The sequence below is a fragment of the Tamandua tetradactyla genome, chromosome 8, assembly GCF_023851605.1.
Source record: "Tamandua tetradactyla isolate mTamTet1 chromosome 8, mTamTet1.pri, whole genome shotgun sequence".
Taxonomy (NCBI): domain Eukaryota; kingdom Metazoa; phylum Chordata; class Mammalia; order Pilosa; family Myrmecophagidae; genus Tamandua; species Tamandua tetradactyla.
The window spans coordinates 754,249-760,644 of NC_135334.1; the positions used below are offsets into that span (position 1 = coordinate 754,249).

Genomic DNA, 6,396 nt, shown 5'->3' on the forward strand with positions numbered 1-6,396 from the left:
TATCCTATATGGAAAAGAGGGAGTGAATAGGGCAGAAGAAATATATAAAGAAAGAATGGCTGAAAAATTTCCAAAATTAATGGCAAACACCAGACCACACAGCCAAGAAGATCAGAGAACACCAAAGCAGGGCAAAAACAGAAACATAAACAAACATAAAAACACACACACACCTTGGCTTATTACATACAAACTTTTGTAAACAAAAGACAATTTAAATATCTTAAAGAAAGCCAAGGCCTTTCGGCGCTACCCACAGAGGGGTCCATACAGCATTGTCCTCGGTTCCCATCATAACTTAAAGGGAAATTTAAACAATGTCCGGAGCCCTTGATGTCCTGCAGATGAAGGAGGAGGATGTCCTCAAATTCCTTGCAGCAGGAACCCATTTAGGTGGCACCAACCTTGACTTCCAGATGGAACAGTACATCTACAAAAGGAAAAGTGATGTTATCTACATCATAAATCTGAAGAGGACGTGGGAGAAGCTTCTGCTGGCAGCTCGTGCTATTGTTGCCATTGAAAACCCCACTGATGTCAGTGTCATATCCTCCAGGAATACAGGCCAGCGGGCTGTGCTAAAGTTTGCTGCTGCCACTGGAGCAACTCCTATTGCCAGGCGCTTCACCCCTGGAACTTTCACTAATCAGATTCAGGCCGCCTTTTGGGAGCCACGTCTTCTGGTGGTGATGGATCCCAGGGCTGACCACCAGCCTCTCACAGAGGCATCCTATGTTAACCTGCCCACCATTGCATTGTGTAACACAGATTCTCCTCTGCACTATGTGGACATTGCCATCCCATGCAACAAGGGAGCTCACTCAGTGGGTCTGATGTGGTGGATGCTGGCCCGGGAAGTTTTGCGCATGTGTGGCACCATCTCCCGTGAGCACCCATGGGAAGTCATGCCTGATCTCTACTTCTACAGGGATCCTGAAGAGATTGAAAAGGAAGAGCAAGCTGCTGCTGAAAAGGTTGTGACCAAGGAGGAATTTCAGGGCGAATGGACTGCTCCAGCTCCTGAATTTACTGCTACTCAGCCTGAAGTTGCAGACTGGTCTGAAGGTGTACAGGTGCCCTCTGTGCCTATTCAGCAGTTCCCTACTGAAGATTGGAGTGCTCGGCCTGCAACTGAAGACTGGTCTGCAGCTCCCACTGCTCAGGCCACTGAGTGGGTAGGAACAACCACTGAGTGGTCATAAGCTGTTCTTGCATAGGCTCGTAAACAAGTTGCCGGAAAATAAACAAGTTTCTATAAAAAAAAAAAAAAAGAAAGGCAAGGCAGAGATAGGGGAACACATTACAAACTAAGGGGTAACTATCATACAGCAGATTTCTCTTCAGAAATAATATTTGCTACATGACAATGGAGTGACATATTTAAAGAGTTAAAATGTGAAGATTCTGTCTACTCATAAATCCAGTGAAAATATCTTTCAAAATGAAGGAAATTCTATACCCAGCAAAGATGTCCTTCAAAAATGAGGGAGAAATTAAAACATATTCAGACAAAAAATCACTGAGAGAATTTGTGACCAAGAGACCAGCTCCACAAGAAATACTAAAAGGAGCACTAGAGACAGATACAAAAAGACAGAAGAGAGAAGTGTGGAGAAGAGTGTAGAAAGAAGGAAAATAAGATATGACATACAAAATACAAAAGGCAAAATGGTAGAGGAAAGTATTACCCAAACAGTAACAACACTAAATGTTAATGGATTGAACTCCCCAATCAAAACGCATAGACTGGCAGAATGGATTAAAAAACAGGATCTTTCTATATGCTGTCTACAGGAAACACATCTTAGACCCAAAGATAAACATATGCTGAAAGTGAAAGGTTGGGAAAAGATATTTCATGCAAATACCAACCAGAAAAGAGCAGGAGTAGCTATACTAATATCCAACAAATTAGACTTCAAATGTAAAACAGTTAAAAGACACAAAGAAGGACACTATGTACTAATAAAAGGAACAATTCAACATGAAGACATAACAATCATAAATATTTATGCACTGAACCAGAATGCCCCAAAATACATGAGGCAAACACTGCAAACACTGAAAAGGGAAATAGACACATCTACCATAATAGTTGGAGACTTCAATTCCCCACTCTCATCAATGGACAGAATATCTAGACAGAGGATCAATACAGAAACAGGGAATTTGAATATTACAATAAATGAGCTAGACTTAGACATTTATAGGACATTATACCTCACAACAGTAGGATACGCCTTTTTCTCAAGTGCTCATGGATCATTCTCAAAGTTAGACCATATGCTGGGTCACAAAGCAAGTCTCAACAAATTTAAAAAGATTGAAATCATACACAACACTTTCTCAGATCATAAAGGAATGAAATTGGAAATCAGTAATAGGCAAAGTGCCAGAAAATTCACAAATATGTGGAGGCTCAACAACACACTCTTAAACAACCAGTGGGTCAAGGAAGTAATTACAAGAGAAATCAGTAAATATCTCGAGGTGAATGAAAATGAAAACACAAGATATCAAAACTTATGGGATGCAGCAAAGGCGTCCCTAAGAGGGAAATTTATTGCCCTAAATGCCTATATCAAAGAAGAAGAAAAGGCAAAAACTCAGGAATTAACTGTCCGCTTGGAAGAATTAGAGAAAGAACAGCAAACTAACCTCAAAGCAAGCAAAAGGAAAGAAATAACAAAGATTAGAGCAGAAATAAATGAAATTGAGAACATGAAAACAATTGAGAAAATCAACAAAACCAGAAGTTGGTTCTATGAGAAAATCAATAAGATTGACGGGCCTTTAACAAGATTGACAAAAAGAAGAAGAGAGAGAATGCAAATAAATAAGTTCAGAAATGGAAGAGGAGACATAATCACTGACTTCACAGAAATAAAGGAGGTAATAACAGGATACTATGAACAACTTTATGCTAATAAATACAACAATGTAGATGAAATGGACAAGTTCCTAGAAAGGCATAAACAACCAACTTTGACTCAAGAAGAAATAGATGACCTCAACAAACCAATCACAAGTAAAGAAATTGAATCAGTCATTCAATAGCTTCCCAAAAAGAAAAGTCTAGGACCAGACGGCTTCACATGTGAATTCTACCAAACATCCCAGAAAGAATTAGTATCAATCCTGCTCAAACACTTCAAAAAAATTGAAGTGGAGGAAAAGCTACCTAATTCATTCTATGAAGCCAACATCACCCTCATACCAAAACCAGGCAAAGATATTACAAAAAAAGAAAACTACAGACCAATCTCTCTAATGAATATAGATGCAAAAATCCTCAACAAAATTCTAGCAAATTGACTCTAGCAACACATTAAAAGAATTATACATCATGACCAAGTAGGATTCATCCCAGGTATGCAAGGATGGTTCAACATAAGAAAATCAATTAATGTAATACACCCTATCAACAAATCAAAGCAGAAAAATCACATGATCATCTGAATTGATGCAGAAAAGGCATTTGACAAAATACAACATCCTTTCCTGTTGAAAACACTTCAAAGGATAGGAATACAAGGAAATTTCCTTAAAATGATAAAGGGAATATATGAAAAAACCACAGCTAACATTGTCCTCAATGGGGAAAAACTGAAAACGTTCCCACTAAGATCAGGAACATGACAAGGATGTCCACTATCACCACTGTTATTCAACATTGTGTTGGAAGTTCTAGCCAGAGCAATTAGACAAGAAAAAGAAATACAAGGCATCAAAATTGGAAAGGAAGAAGTAAAACTATCACTGTTTGCAGATGATATGATACTATATGTCAAAAACCCTGAAAAATCCGCAGCAAAACTACTAGAGCTAATAAACGAGTACAGAAAAGTGGCAGGTTACAAGATCAACATTCAAAAATTTGTAGTGTTTCTATACACTAGTAATGAACAATCTGAGGGGGAAATCAAGAAACAAATTCCATTTACAATTGCAACTAAAAGAATAAATACTTAGGAATAAATTTAACTAAAGAGACAAAAGACCTATACAAAGAAAACTGCAAGAAACTGTTAAAAGAAATCGCAGAAGACCTAAACAGATGGAAGGGCATACCATGTTCATGGATTGGAAGACTAAATATAGTTAAGATGTCAATTCTACCTAAATTGATTTACAGATTCAATGCAATACCAATCAAAATCCCAACAAGTTACTTTTCAGAAATAGAAAAACCAATAAGCAAATTTATCTGGAAGGGCAGGGTGCCCCGAATTGCTAAAAGTATCTTGAGGATAAAAAACGAAGCTGGAGGTCTCACGCTGCCTGACTTTAAGGCATATTATGAAGCCACAGTGGTCAAAACAGCATGGTACTGGCATAAAGATAGATATATTGACCAATGGAATCGAATAGAGTGTTCAGATATAGACCCTCTCATCCATGGACATTTGATCTTTGATAAGGCAGTCAAGCCAACTCACCTGGGACAGAGCAGTCTCTTCAATAAATGGTGCCTAGAGACTGGATATCCATATGCAAAAGAATGAAAGAGGACCCGTATCTCACACCCTATACAAAAGTTAACTCAAAATGGATCAAAGATTTAAACATCAGATCTAAGACCATAAAACAGTTAAAGGAAAATGTAGGGAAATATTTTATAAATCTTATCATTGGAGGCAGTTTTATAGACCTTACACCTAAAGCAAGAGCACTGAAGAAAGAAAGAAAGAAAAGGGAACTCCTCAAAATTAAACACTTTTGTGCATCAAAGAACTTCATCAAGAAAGTAAAAAGACAGCCTACAGAATGGGAGACAATATCTGGAAACGACATATCAGATAAAGGTCTAGTATCCAGAATTTATAAAGAGATGGTTCAACTCAACAACAAAAGACTGCCAATCCAATTACAAAATGGGAAAAAGACTTGAACAGACACTTATCAGCAGAGAAAATACAAATGGTCAAAAGGCACATGAAGAGATGCTCAACGTCCCTGGCCATTAGAGATATGCAAATCAAAACCACAATGAGATATCATCTCACACCCACTATAATGGCCATTATCAACAAAACAGAAAATGACAAGTGCTGGAGAGGATGTGGAGAAAGAGGCACACTTATTCACTGTTGGTGGGAATGTCAAATGTTGCAACCACTGTGGAAAGCAGTTTGGCGGTTCCTCAAAAAGCTGAATGTAGAATTGCCATATGACCCAGCAATAACATTGCTAGGTATCTACTCAGAGGACTTAAGGGCAAAGACACAAATGGACATTTGCACACCAATGTTTATAGCAGCATTATTTACAATTGCAAGGAGATGGAAACAGCCAAAATGTCCATTGACAGACCAGTGGCTAAACAAACTGTGGTATATACATACAATGGAATATTATGCAGTTTTAAGACAGAATAAACTTATGAAGTATGTAGCAACATGGATGGACCTTGAGAACATTATGCTGAGTGAGACTAGCCAAAAATTAAAGGACAAATACTGTATGGTCTCATTGATATGAACTGACATTAGTGAATAAACTTGGAATATTTTGTTCCATCGGGAGATAGAAATAGGGTAAGATATTGGGTAATTGGAGCTGAAGGGATACAGACTGTGCACCAGGACTGGATACAAAAACTCAGAAATGGACAGCAAAATACTACCTAACTGTAATATAATTATGTTAAAACACTGAATGACTGCATGTGAGAATGATAGAAGGAGGAGGGCTGGGGACATATTGAAATCAGAAAGAAAGATAGATGTTAAAGATTGAGATGGTATAATCTAGGAATGCCTAGAGTGTGTAATAATAGTGAAATGTACAAGGTACAATTTTAAAAATATTTTTACATAAGGAAGAACAAAGGAATGTCATTATTGCAGGGTACTGAAAATAGATGGTAATTAGTATTTTAAAATGTCACCTTCTGTGTGAGACTAAAGCAAAAAATGTTTATTTGTTACAAAATTAATATTTTGACTAGTGCATTTCCTAATATAACTTATGTAGATAGTTTGATTGAATGCCATAAGTACTTGGAATCTCAGGTAGGACATGAAATTTTGTTGGTTTGTCCAGAGTGACCCCCCCGATGAATCCCAGAGTGATTCAATCAGTGAGTGGAAAAGTATCTGCAAAGCCCCCTTCGGGGAGTGGTGAGAACAGGGAGAAATTCAACTTCCCCAAGTTGAATTCTTGATATTCTCACAAACAGTGTGGACAACCAAAGTTATAGGCAGAGCCCCCAGTCTTGGGGTTTGTTCATATGAAACTTAATCCCACAAAAGATAGGTCAAGTCTACTTAAAATTTAGACCTAAGAGTCACCCCCAAGAGAGCCTCTTTTGTTGCTCATATGTGGCCCCTCTCTCCAGCCAACACAAGGAGCAGTCTCACCACCCTACCCCTCTTTACGTGGGACATGACTCCC

The 6,396-nt window shown here is 38.1% G+C and overlaps 1 pseudogene; it reads left to right on the forward strand.

The window, feature by feature from the left end:
* Window positions 1–278: 278 nt before the first annotated feature.
* Window positions 279–1,229, forward strand: LOC143643138 (small ribosomal subunit protein uS2 pseudogene; annotated as a pseudogene).
* Window positions 1,230–6,396: the final 5,167 nt, after the last annotated feature.